The sequence below is a fragment of the Desmodus rotundus genome, chromosome 5 (genome assembly GCF_022682495.2).
Source record: "Desmodus rotundus isolate HL8 chromosome 5, HLdesRot8A.1, whole genome shotgun sequence".
Classification (NCBI taxonomy): Eukaryota; Metazoa; Chordata; class Mammalia; order Chiroptera; family Phyllostomidae; genus Desmodus; species Desmodus rotundus.
This window is the reverse complement of record NC_071391.1, coordinates 162,788,922-162,800,981: the sequence shown is the minus strand read 5'-3', so window position 1 is coordinate 162,800,981 and position 12,060 is coordinate 162,788,922. Positions and strand designations below refer to the sequence as shown.

Below are 12,060 nucleotides of genomic sequence, written 5' to 3'. Positions count from 1 at the left end.
ATGGCTTGAGCAGAGCCAACCAGAGATCACAAGCAGGGGCTGGGTGTCAGGACAGGCAGAGGGGAAGGAAGGTGTGACTCTGGAGGACAAAGCCACAGTAGGAGGGAGGGACCTGCAGAGCTTTCCCTGGGAGGGGGCTCTGACAGGAAGCTCTGGCCTGGCCTAGGAGCCTGCGACCTGAGATGAGCAGATGTCGTCTCGCCCATCTCCTCAGGCCGGTGTCCAGTGTCCAGAAGCCTAAACTGGACAAGAAGAAAGGTGGAGCGGTGCTAGGCTTGGGACCGTGAGAGATTGGTGTTCAAATCCCACGTCTACTTCTTACTAGTTCTGTGTCCCTGGGCCTTGCATTTCCTCTCCTGCTGAGCTCATGGAACTGCGTGAGGACGAAGTGACGAGACATGCAGAATGCCTGGCAGACGTAGCCTCTGGGGGTGTTCATGTGCCACCCTTCCCCCCGGGGGCAATAAATCCTCCGCAGGATGGTAAAATAGCACTTGGAGATTCTTGCTTCTGCCTCACGGTGTACCACGTCCTGTCTGAACATCCTCTTCTCCCCCGAAGGTCGGCGTGACCTCATTGTCTGGGACAGATTTGGCCTGGGTTTGTTTGGGTCATATCATCACTTCTCACGCTGTGCTTTCCAAAACACATCACTCATCTTGGCACTGGCTGAGCTGACACTGGACTCCGTGCAGCCCAGGGCAAACGGCTCTGTCCATCCCCTTCCTTATCCCTGACTGACGGGGCCCTGCTTTGTTCAGCAGAGCCAAGTGCCAGGCTAAAATCTCAACTTCCTGGGCCCCTTGGAAGTGTGGGTGGCCATGAGACCCGCATCTCATAAGATGGCCAGCGTCTCATAAGCACTGAACTCATCTGGGTGGGACTTCTGGGAGAACAACTGCCCAGCGACACATGGCCCCTGGTGAGGGGGCCATGCTCCTTTGCCCTTCGCCTTTCTCCTCTTGTCTTCCAGTCTGGAATATGGACTACACTTGCCACCTTCCAAGGCAGAAAAAGCTTTGGTCTTGGATGTCAAGGTCAAGATGCCTCCCTGGCTCTGGACTCCTCCCTGCAGGCCTGTTACATCAGAAGAATGAGTCCCGATGGGGTGGAACCACTGGTCGGGCTTCTGTAACAGGCAACCAAACACGATTATGGATGTGTAAGGTGCTTTCCTGAGCTCACACCCACACGACTCCATCCATTTAAATGTGTTAATGTGGCCTTTCCAAAGGTGCCTTGGCCACACCCACTTTCTTGAGCTGCTTTTCTTCCAGAATGACATACTCTATGGATTCACTCGGACTTTTTTCTTAAGGCATTTGGCCAAGACATGGGAGAGTGTGTTCTTACAGAAACTGGGCCTCAGGCGGTGAGGGGGAAGTGTTTGTGGGGGATGCAGCCTTCCAGGGACAGACCGGCCTGGACAAATCTGTCCGGAGATGGAGGCTGGCACCCAGGCTCAGTTCGTAGACTTGGTTCTGATGCTCCCTCCCAAATTTTCCCCACCCCTGGCTCTGTCTTGCTGTGTACCTTCCCTTCCACCTTAATGCTCAGCATCCTTCCTCCTGGCATCTCTGGGGTCCTCCTGAGCCATTCGAGGTTGTGACCCTTTCTCGCTGCATGGGGTTCAGGGCCCTTCTACGTTTAACTTGCCCGGGGACCCAGTGACGGCTCCGGGTGGTGGGCAATGCTTCCACAGTCCTGCCCCAGCTTTGCACAGAAGGATCAGGTGCTTGGCAGGGTTTTATCAAAGGCTTACTTTTATAAATGCCAACTTAGTTTGTTCTGGCCAAAAAATAAAATCCATCAAGAGCTTGAGGTCATGTGGATTCATTTCTACTCTAACCCCAGTTTTATGAATGGTCTTCAATGTTGTCCTTTACTCTTCATTTTTGCCCCTTCTTTTTCTTTCTTCGTATCTCGTGGCATTTGATGGGATCGCATGGCTCCAAACCTTCTTCCTTTAGGTCCCCAGTTCTCCCAGTACAGCACAATAAGAGACCGGGCATAGTGCAGAGGAAAGACCGTGAGCCTGGGATTTCAGTAAACCCGCATCAGCATCTTAGCTTTACTTACTAGTATGTGACCTTGGTGCTTCGTGTCTATGAGCCTTAGTTTTCTCATTAGTGAGATATGAATTTTCATGAAGATTAAATAAGATATTGTATGTTAAACACTAATTGCAGTCTTGGTCTCTGTAGCTATCCACCCACCCCTTCCTCTCTGTTCTTGTTCTTGGGAGGGAGCAGTTTCCAATCCTTTCAACTGATTCTTTCAGAAATGATCTTGACATTTCTAAAGAACACAGTTGGCTGCTCCCTGGTTTTCGAATTTGAGGTAATATTTACTAACTCCCTAATGTGGAAGGTAAGGTTCCTCTCTCTTTCCCATGCGCCCCATTGTCCCCACACGGGTGCGTACCACCTGCCCGCCATTCTTCCAGTTACTCATAGTTTTCGATAGCTCCGTTCAATGAACACGTGATTATGGCCGTGTGAACACTCCACAGCCGGGCCAGGTATGCACCACTACTGGTTTTCCTTCTTCCTGCACAGCTTTCCCCCTGACATTAGTAATTACTTCGTTTTTGTATGTGTTTATCACTATTAATCTGGTGGTCAGAACAAAGCGAGGAAGTAATAAGTGCTAAAGCTATCTTATCAGACAGGGAGAAGCGTGACCATTCTTCAGGAGAAAGGACCACCCCCCCTGCCTGCCCTGCATTAATTTCTATTGTGTAAACGATACTGTGGCCCAGTAGATTCATGTGTTAGCAAATGCCCAAGCCAGATCCATGTGGCTGTTTCCCCCAGTGGTGCCGGGGAAAAGCCCAGATGTATTTAATATTCCAGTGTGACTCTGGGAAGATGATTGCTTGAGGGACCAAGCTGGGGGGGCTGAAGACGTCTCGTGGTGAAACTGGACCCAAGAGTACGCTTGGGCACCTGGTGGATCCGATGCACAGCCTGTCTCCTGCAGGGCGTTTCCTGTGGCTCAGCCTCTCTGAACAGCAGGGCTCACTCACGCAGTTAGGGAGCACCGAGGGAGACAGACAGGCGTGGTCTGGGCTCTGGAGAGTCCGTAACCAACAAAACAGATGTGCTCTTGGCCCCATGGAGCTCGTGGTCTTGTGGGAAGACAGATGTTGCAGTGTGGCTTGTTGGTGTGATAGGTGTTATGAAGGCTCGGGAGGGCGGGCTGTCCAGTCCTCGTTCTGCTGAGGTTTAACAAAGCCTGCCACGCTGACTGTCCTGCTGATATGAATTCCTGAAATATTTTAGGGTCCATGGATATCCCTGAGTCCCATAAACTGCCTTTCCTTGAGCTTTTTTGGACCCTCATGTCCATTCTGCATTGATACGCAAACAGCTGTTGAATAATCACACAGTTCTCAGAATCTGTCTTTTTCAGGCCGTAAAATCAAATTCCGTCAACAATGAACTTGCTCAGGGAAACAGTCCCCGGGTGTCCATCCTGGGAAGGGGCATGTGTCTGAGGAACAGGTCACAAAACCCCGGGCCACTCTTCTGGTAGACCAGAAGAAGGAAGACTTTTGTAGGGTGGAGGCTTTTCTGTCATTTTACATCTACTCCAAATTCACATTTATATCAAAGTTTCTTAGTGGCAGGAATCTCTTTCAACTCTACCTGTAAAATGCAAGAATTTATCAAGTGCAAACACCCAAGCTGAGAGCAGCAGGATTATGTACTTGGATGGATCGTTCTATTCCTTGCCTTTAAATGATACAACAGTATCTTATCACAAGGCACAGGCTGGACCTGGGGTAGTTTTGAGTCCCCTTTCAGCTGTGAAACCTACGGTGACAGAATATTTTACAAAGCCTTTCCCGAACTATGCTCTGTCTGTGTGCGTTAAGTGGTCCCAAGTCTGTGTCTCCTGGGAGAAATCCTCAGTACCAATACTCTTACAAAATGACATGTGTTTGTCAAGTTTCATTTTTTTTTCTTTGCTGGCTTATACGTCCTTGTCCGAGAAGAATGATCAGGTCACTTTTCTAGATCGGAAGTCATCCAGTAATTAGTTTGGATGAAGGATGAGATCCTGGCAATCTTTCTGCACCTGGCTCGGGCAGTTCTCCACATTGTGAAATGGACTTGGGTCACTAGACGCACAGAATTGTATTGCAGCAGAGTTACGACCTTCACAAAATAACCGGAAGACTATGTTTATTTTCGCCTGCTTTACATGTTTCTTTCCCACCATGAGCTTGAAAATTCCCACTTGTCAGGGTTCAGAGGGTCTTCCTCCTTTGAAAATAATGGTAAGAAATTCTAAAAATATTAAAAACAATGAGCCTGCCAAATCTGTATTAGACGTGTGAAGATGGAGGAGTTCCCCTCACCCCCATCAGGGCAAAAGAAACCCTATAAAACGGTAAAAAGAGAAACTAGAATATATTTTAGGGCAGGGACTAAAACTTTGAAGTAAAAGCGAGGCATTAACATCCATGGAAAGTTCTTTTTGGTTTGGTAAGATGGACTGAAGGGATAGTTTAGGAATTTATAAAGGGGCGGGAGGAACAGATAACTAAGAAACATCTCAAAAGATGCTCCCTCGCGAGGGAAATGCAAATTACAACCACAACATACCATTTCATACTCACTAGATTAGCAAAAGTTTAAGTCTGGCGAGACCCTAAATTGGTATGAGCTTCTTGCTGTAGGGGGCACTGTTTATATAGCCTCCAGGGTGCATGGTGCCCCCCAAGTTGTGTGGCATCCTTGAGACCTGTGTGTGTAACTGGAGATATAGGTGATAATGTCTGTACTAGTGTTATTTGTAGTAACACACAAGTTAACGAGAACTAGAAGTAACTCGAGGAGCCATCAGCTATACAGTGGGAAAGGAGTGGTGGTATATTTATACAGTTGAGTGCTGTGCAGAGTGGAAGTGACCCACCAACACAGGCGGGGTCCTGGAGGAATCTCGGGAACATTGCATTGAGCCAAAAAGCAAGTCACAGAAAGATCATGCAGTGCGGGACAATTTTAAAAATGTAAAACTGGGCAATATGTTGCTTAGGTTGGAACAAATTAAAATTGTTAGCCCTTGACCGGAGTGGCTCAGCTGGTTGGGCCTCATCCTGTAATCCAAAAAGTCGGGCCCAGAAGTCAGCCCGGGGCCAGGGAGAAGGGGTATCAGGCAGTGGGCTGGTGTTGATGGGCAGGTGACCTGGCTGCCTCCCAGCTTCCAACAGTGACCCTGGCCCTCAGCTGGAGCCTTGCTCTGGGGACACTTGCTCCCCGTGTTGTCACCTGAGGGAGCTGTTGAGTGGGAGCTGTTGGCTGCCAAGGAGACCATCTGCCCTGAGCAGCGTTTAGTGACCTGCCTGCCGGGGGTGGCAGAGCAGGGCCCTGGGGCACCAGCACTCAGCTGCTTTCATCTCCTCCACGCCCTGCTGCCCCCAACAGACTCGGACCTGACGGATCGCCGTCCTCATAATTCCCCCCCAAAAGTTAACCACGCAAATGGCACGAGACTATGTGTAGAAAAATGTAGAAAAATACAGAAAATTAGAAGGAAAAAATGTCTATAATTCCATTTCCCCACCCATTCTCCTGTTAACAGTTTAGTGTATTTCCTTCCAGTCTTCTTCCAACGCAGGTGAAAAGCTACAATTACATTAGCTGCTGAGGGTGTGAGTGACAGAACTTCCTGTCCTCAGGTGTACTTCTGTTTACCGTCAGGCTGTTTGTTATGCTGTTTGTCGTATTAAATAGGTGGAAACTATCCTTGCTAATGAGACAACAGTAGCAGGAGTGACGTGGGAAATGTACATTTATTCCTGGAGAATTTAGCAAAGATCCATTATTCTGGGTCATTAATTCTCATTTTTTCTTATTTCTTGCAACTGAACCTGCCTCTAGGAGCCTCACTTCATCCATAAACACTCTCATAGCACTTACTTTGTACTGGGTCCTGGGGAAACAGATGGGCCAGATAGGTCTCTAGGAGCTCGGTCTTGGAGGAGGGCAAAAAATTACACTTGTGTCTCATAAAATAAAAGACCGAGTGATAATGGCTTCCGTGATCCGGCCTTGCTTCCAAAGGGCAGGACTGATAACCTCCTTACTCTGAGCAAAAGCCAGTTATCTTTTCCGAAGCCTTTTGTTTTTGTTTTAAGGCTCACCACAAACTTGAGCAGTGGGGAAAAAAAAAAAAGTGTAGTAACTGGGTCACCGTGACCCAGAACCAACCAAAACACGACTAATTACTGCAGCCGGCAGTGGTGAATCATGCTTCAGCGAGCCTGCCGCCTTCCCCTCGGACACGTTCGTGTTCTGGCTCACTGGGCCGGGGAGCGTTCGCTCCACGTGTGGGTTCGGAGGAGGACAGGGGTCAGTGTAGGGTCTGCTTGGCTGGGGCCTCCTCAGGGGAGGGGACCTTCCCCTTAGCAGGGCTGTGGCTTAGTCATTGTCATGCGAGCGCCTGCCATGTGCCGGGCAGTGTGAAAGGGGCTTGGGGGCCCTGGTGTCACCAAAGCCTCCCAGTGACCTCGTGCTCTCAGCTCATCACCTGCATTTGGCTGAGGACACTGAGGCTCGGGCAGCTGAGTCACTCGAGTGCCCAGTGGGCCACGGGCACCAGAGAAGGTTGAGCGAGCGAATGAAGGGTGGCTTCAGGCTAACGGAAGGGGAGGCGGCAGGAGAGAGCCTGGCCCATAGGAGCCAAAAGGGTTGGTCCCAAAAGTGAGGAGGTTTTGTACCTCCCAGTTACTCATTTTTGCAGTTTTTAAGTGGCAAATTCATGTACAATGGGAGAGAGGAGGGGATTCCACTGTAGGCAAATAACACATGTGTACCAGTGAAGAGATCAGCTTGACTAGTCCTCAAAAAAAAAGAGGAAAAATACTTATCAAGTGTTAGCTACTGTGCTAAATACTTTACTACATTATCTTATTTAATCATCACAAAACCCCTTTACTTTAAGCCTGTGGTCTCTGTTTGTGGTGCAGGAAGCTGGAGCTCGGAGAGTCAGGGAGCCTGCTCCCAAGTCGCACAGCCCCCAGGCAGATATGGGCTCACATAGTGACCCTGGCACTAGTGACACAGCTTCCCCGAGACTTGTCTGCTTTCCAGTTAAAAAAAGAAAAAAGCCAGGATTGAAGATTTCTTTATACTTCCATTTTATTCTACATTTGATGGAGAAAAAAAAAAGAATGATAGATTTTTTTTTATACTAACAAAATCCAACAACTGGCCCTGTCCCAGGAAGAGAGTCCAGCTCAGCCAAGTGCAGTGAGTGGGAAGGCCGAGCAGGAGCTGAAAATTTGGGTGGGTGGGGTCACCAAAAAAATGCACTTGTTGTGGTCGGTGTGCACCCCTGGGCCCGCTGGCTTCTCCTGGGTACTTCACCTGTGTTTGGCACAAGTGCTGTCTCCAGTCTGGTTTCTGGACTAGACCCCTCAGGTTGGTGAGTAACGCAGATCGAAAATGACCTGAAGAACTCTTGGGTTTTGTAAGACCCAGCGCCTATTTATTTGGAAACGGTGGTCATCATGGTCTACCTGTTGGACAGGTAGGGACGAATCTGCTTTTTAAAGGTCGTCACTTCTGGCTTTTGTGGTCACAAAAGCCACCGCCTCATAGTCTCAAATGCTCGAGTTGCCTGTTGGACTGGTGGCTGTGTCTGCGCTTCTCCTGGGTCACGTGGATGGGATTCGGCCAGGGGAGAACAGCCAGGTGACAGGGAACAGAAGAGAAGGGTTTGGGCAAGAAGATGCGCTGGCCTAGAGTGTAGCGCTGCAGGGCTAAGTTCAGATGGGAGCCCCACAGTGCAAATGCTGTTGAGCTGACATCGGGGGAGCTCGCCCCTGTTCCCTCACATCACCCACCTCTTCGGACAGTAACGGGAGTACACAGCCCAGAGCTGTTTACCAGAGACCTAAGGAAGACAGATCCTTCTTTCCTGATTTTCTCCCCCGATGACGATTGTGTCAGTGTAAAAAGTTAGCCTATCACAGGAAGAATTAAAGAAGCATGAACAAAATCTTGAATTCTTTCACTTGGAGGCAACCAGTGTAGACATTTTTTCAGTCTCTTTTAGGCAATTTATTTATTTGCTTACAGGTTGAAAGCTTAGTAGCGATAATGTTACTAATGTCGTGGCCTGCGTAGTAAATACTATCTGTGCGCCGTTCACTGGGCTAAGCATCGTACGTATAGTAACTCATGCAGTGCACCCAGCAACCCTAAGACACACGTACCGTTATTCCCTTATTTTCAGAGTGGGGAAACTGAGGCACATCAAGATGAAGTAGGTTGCTCAAGGTCTGACATCCAGTAAAAGTCAGGATTCAAACCCAAGCCTGGGTCCAGAGTTGGTTCTCTTAAAACCTCTGCTGCTTTCCCTCCCTCCCTCCCTCTCTAGTTACACACCTGTGTATAGTAAGATATCATGTGGTACGTTACACATGCATATGCGAGTATGCATATGTATGCATATCTACGTGTTTTTAGTTCTGCATTTCCGTAAGGATTTACAATCTTTCTGGCTGAGTGTCATACCCTAAGGCTATCCGCGGCATTTAAAAGTTCTTTGCACGTGCAGCTTCCCTGCACGAGACTGGCGCGTGCATCAAGCGTTGCTTTCCCGTGGGCATTTCTCCAGGCTCCGGCCATCACACAGAGCTCGGAGGGGCAGGGGGCCGCAGGCACCCCCAGCATGGCCACTTCCTCCCCTGCCCCCTGGGTCCTCTCACACCTGGTTTGTCTCCACAGGTGAGTGGAGCCAGGGCAGGGTGCCCAGGGTTTGTTTTGACTCCCCTAGCCTTTCTCCAGCAGAACCACCAGGGGGTGCTCCCCTGCCCTTGCTGTGACTGTGTGGTGGCAGGTGGGGTCCCCGGTGGCTCTTTCTGGGGGGATAATACTCAGCCCAGGAAGGAGTAAATAGGTCTGCGATGGTGGGCACTTCCTTCCACTCTTCAGCGCCTGGTGCTTTAGGGGCCTAGAAACAGCCGAGAGGGGGGCACCAAGAAGAATAATCCAGCTCGTTGACTTTTGTCACAAAGGGTAGGTGACATGGACCCCCTGGGTCCTATCCAAGTTGTCTGTGCAGGCATGTAAAAGACCATGGCGAGACCATAAACATCAAAGTTAAAGGCCCCCGGCACAAATAGAGTGGGCTTCTCTTATTGTCTTTCCCTTTTCAGCTGGGGTTTGAGCAGGACCCCTGGACTTGTAAGAGTTAATTGCAGCAGGAACATGTAGGAAGCTCTGGACCAGAGCTGATGTGGGCTTGATTTCCATGGTGGCAGAAATGATTTAAATGACAGCAGCGTAGGAACGTCGTGCACCTGTGACTCTCAGGCATCTCCCCAGGCGTTCTCGGGGGTGGTTATCTTAAGGGGCACTCGCCCCCCCTGGGTCAGCCCCACACCTGTGGTATCTGCAAGCTGGGCTGCCTGTTTCCTGTGGCAAAGTCCTGTTCTCCCCTGCTCCTTTGTTCTCTGCACAGAAGTACGTGGTTCCATTCCAAGAACAGAACTTTCATGTTGTTTAAAAAGACTCGCTTTAATGGACGGTGGCTAGACTGACAGATCAGCATGTACCTGTGGGGAGAGCGTTCTGACCCAGCAAAGCGCTGCAGTGCTGAGAACGTGGAAAGCTGTGGCATTTGCCATCTGACCCAACAGGAGCCTGAGGCGGATGGAGCTCAGCTGGGAAGGTCTGCTGATTGTTTTTTTTCCCTGGTTGTTGTGGCCTCGGGAGCAGATACTGGCTTGGAAACATTTTCCTTGGCTGGCTTGGCTGCCTCTGCCTGCCTGGGCAGGGGCCGGGGAGCCCAGGTGTCAGGCCAGTCTAGCACTTGGCCCCCTTCTCTGGGGCATAAGGGCTCCCACGTGATGAGAGGCAGCCCCCGCAAACACTCCCACCTTGCTGCTCTTGGCTGGCTGGGTTATGGGCCGCTCGAAATGACCAGGTGCATCGGGCACTTGACTTGGGGGCAGAACACTGGCTGTGGGGGGTGGAGAGGTTTGTGGTGGCTTTTCGCTTAATTGTAAGGATGGCATCGGCCTGTGTGGAGCGGAATGATGGCAAAGCATTCACTTTTAGTAAGGTGTGGGCGGGGTGGGGGTAGGGGCAGTAAGCCGAGTGAATCCCCTTCGTGAATCAGGTTTCATATTTCTCTTTGTTTGCAGTGGTGTCTGAAGGCAGTGGTAGTATACCTGTAAAATGATTTGCTAACGAGACAGACAAAGTGTTTTGGATCCTGCCTGGTTGGTTCTGGAGAGAAGTTTTTCAGTAGTTTTTTTTTCTTCCCTGCAAATCTTCCCTGGTTTTCTTCTGAAGGTGGGAGTGGGGGCGGTGGGGGGGGCGGTGACGACACATCGCTCTACAGTTCTGTTCAGAGAGCTTGAAGACCCCCAGAGCAGGCGCTGTCTCACGTTCTGTGAACAGATGTCTGGGCGGCGCTGAAGGCAGGACGGTCTCAGCTGGAGGGACGACAGATTAGACTGAAGTCCAGCCCTCGGCCTGGCTTTCCTTCCTGCAGAGACACCTGTGGAGTTGATGAGCCCCTGCAGGGAGACGCAGGAATCTACATGAGAAAGCCGTTTCCTGCCCGGAGGGTTGTCAAAGAATTTACAGGAGACCATGCTGCAGTCTGAATGCCTTTATGGCCACATCATATATTCCGGGCTGGCCGCTCCCGAGGGGCCAGGGGCCCGCCCTGCTGCTGCTGTTACACAGTGAGGCTGAAAACACAGTCCTGTGAGGGCTTTGCTTGTGCTTTCCTCATCTTTGGACTCAGCCTCAGAAACAAGTCGCCGTGCTGACATGCTGGCTGAAGGGTCCCTCCGCTTTGCTGTAGGGACAATGGCGGGGGGTGGAAGAAGGAAGGGGGATGGTGGCAGCTCCGATCTGGGGATCTGGGCTGGAGGTCGGGGTGTTCTGGTAAAGCTGGGCCAGGCGCCTTCCTGTGAGGCCCTGGAAGGTGAGCAGGATCCTAGGGGAAGCCTGTCTTCTAGACAGAGAGGGAGCCTCAGGTGGGAGGGTCTGAGATGACAGCTGTGCTTTGGATAGGATGTGGGAGGGAGGCAGATGGCAGAGCAGAGTGGCCTGTGGGCCGCCGTGGGGAGGGTGTCTGTCTCCTGCACTTGAACTCCCCCCTTTGACGCCAGAGCGTTCCCTCTTTCTTCTTCACCGTGGTCACTTCTCCAGGAGAGGGTGAAAGAGACAGAGGACAAAGACGAGTGGGGACCAGACCGAGTGAGGTGTCGCCCCCAGGGGGGCTCAGCCAGAACCGGGGTGGCGGGAGGGTCCCGATCCCTTGGCACACTGAGCTCCTCAGCCGCCCGTGGAGCCTTCACCCTGCAGACCCATGGTGACCCCACTGACTTCCTCCTCTTTCTGAAGCCCCGTCTCTGGCTCCTGTGCAGGGTGGGGTCCGGTTCGATCACACAAGTATGGCCGTGTTCTCCAGCAGGCCTTCCTCTGGGAGCTAAGTGATGGGTCACATACCCTCTCCACTGGCTTCTAGTCCTCTCCTAGCTCCACGGGGATGGGTGTGGACTGGCCCTTGTCCCTGGGCTGCCCCGACTCCCTCAGGCCACCTATGCTCCTGCATCTGCAAGGACCTGTCCTCACAATCACAAATGCGTGTCACCCCAGGTGCACTGTCCCCCTTCTGCCTGGAAGGCCCTTTCTTCCTTTCTGCTGGCAAACTCCTCCTGCCAGACCTGGCTCTTCCCCGGGGGTCCTCGGAGATCAGTTGGAGATGGGACTTTCCGCCACTGTCTCTCTTTGAAGCCACCTTCGTGCCTGCGTGGCATCATTTACCTGCTTACCTGCCTTCCTCGATGCCTGTGTCTGTTTCACTTCCACCATCTGCTCCCAGCAGGCCTGAAGTATTTCTGCTACATCTCCAAACGAGATGATTTAACTTTGTTTAAGGCAAAGCCATGAATCGGGATGAGGAAAGCTCTCTCTGCTTTCTATAGAGGAGGCACAGAACGGGCCAGAAGCTGTGAATTGGTCACTTAGGACAGACTCGGCTGCCCGACCTTGGCCCTGAGACCCTGAAGGCCCCCAGCTG

The 12,060-nt window shown here is 51.2% G+C and overlaps 1 protein-coding gene across 6 annotated transcripts in view; it reads left to right on the top strand.

The window, feature by feature from the left end:
• Positions 1-12,060, top strand: part of GREB1 (growth regulating estrogen receptor binding 1) — a 102,657-nt gene that overhangs the window by 21,105 nt on the left and 69,492 nt on the right. The window contains exon 1 of one of the 6 annotated variants that reach the window (XM_053925571.1): positions 9,496-9,690. The exons of the other annotated variants lie outside the window; for them this stretch is intronic. The gene's annotated coding sequence lies outside the window, so the exon portion shown is untranslated. Of the gene's footprint in view, positions 1-9,495; positions 9,691-12,060 lie in introns of those variants that run through there. 6 annotated transcript variants of the gene reach the window in all.